Source organism: Herpailurus yagouaroundi, unplaced genomic scaffold (genome assembly GCF_014898765.1).
Source record: "Herpailurus yagouaroundi ecotype Mexico unplaced genomic scaffold, PumYag 28, whole genome shotgun sequence".
NCBI lineage: Eukaryota > Metazoa > Chordata > Mammalia > Carnivora > Felidae > Herpailurus > Herpailurus yagouaroundi.
The window spans coordinates 22,732,576-22,733,880 of NW_024412376.1; positions in this window are offsets into that span (position 1 = coordinate 22,732,576).

The following is a 1,305-nucleotide window of genomic DNA, read 5'->3' on the forward strand; positions in this document are numbered from 1 at the left end:
TCTCTTATGCTTTGGCTCTCTCCCACTCTAACCTCTTTTTTTTTTTTTTTTCCTTCCCCTCCCCCATGGGTTCCTGTTAAGTTTCTCAGGATCCACATAAGAGTGAAACCATATGGTATCTGTCTTTCTCTGTATGGCTTATTTCACTTAGCATCACACTCTCCAGTTCCATCCACGTTGCTACAAAAGGCCATATTTCATTTTTTCTCATTGCCACGTAGTATTCCATAGTGTATATAAACCACAATTTCTTTATCCATTCATCAGTTGATGGACATTTAGTCTCTTTCCATAATTTGGCTATTGTTGAGAGTGCTGCTATGAACATTGGGGTACAAGTGCCCCTATGCATCAGTACTCCTGTGTCCCTTGGATAAATTCCTAGCAGTGCTATTGCTGGGTCATAGGGTAGGTCTATTTTTAATTTTCTGAGGAACCTCCACACTGCTTTCCAGAGCGGCTGCACCAATTTGCATTCCCACCAACAGTGCAAGAGGGTTCCCGTTTCTCCACATCCTCTCCAGCATCTATAGTCTCCTGATTTGTTCATTTTGGCCACTCTGACTGGCGTGAGGTGATATCTGAGTGTGGTTTTGATTTGTATTTCCCTGATAAAAAGGAGCGACGCTGAACATCTTTTCATGTGCCTGTTGGCCATCTGGATGTCTTCTTTAGAGAAGTGTCTATTCATGTTTTCTGCCCATTTCTTCACTGGGTTATTTGCTTTTCGGGTGTGGAGTTTGGTGAGCTCTTTATAGATTTTGGATACTAGCCCTTTGTCCGATATGTCATTTGCAAATATCTTTTCCCATTCCGTTGGTTGCCTTTTAGTTTTGTTGGTTGTTTCCTTTGCTGTGCAGAAGCTTTTGATCTTCATAAGGTCCCAGTAATTCACTTTTGCTTTTAATTCCCTTGCCTTTGGGGATGTGTCGAGTAAGAGATTGCTACGGCTGAGGTCAGAGAGGTCTTTTCCTGCTTTCTCCTCTAGGGTTTTGATGGTTTCCTGTCTCACATTCAGGTCCTTTATCCATTTTGAGTTTATTTTTGTGAATGGTGTGAGAAAGTGGTCTAGTTTCAACCTTCTGCATGTTGCTGTCCAGTTCTCCCAGCACCATTTGTTAAAGAGACTGTCTTTTTTCCATTGGATGTTCTTTCCTGCTTTGTCAAAGATGAGCTGGCCATACGTTTGTGGGTCTAGTTCTGGGGTTTCTATTCTATTCCATTGGTCTATGTGTCTGTTTTTGTGCCAATACCATGCTGTCTTGATGATGACAGCTTTGTAGTAGAGGCTAAAGTCTGGGATTG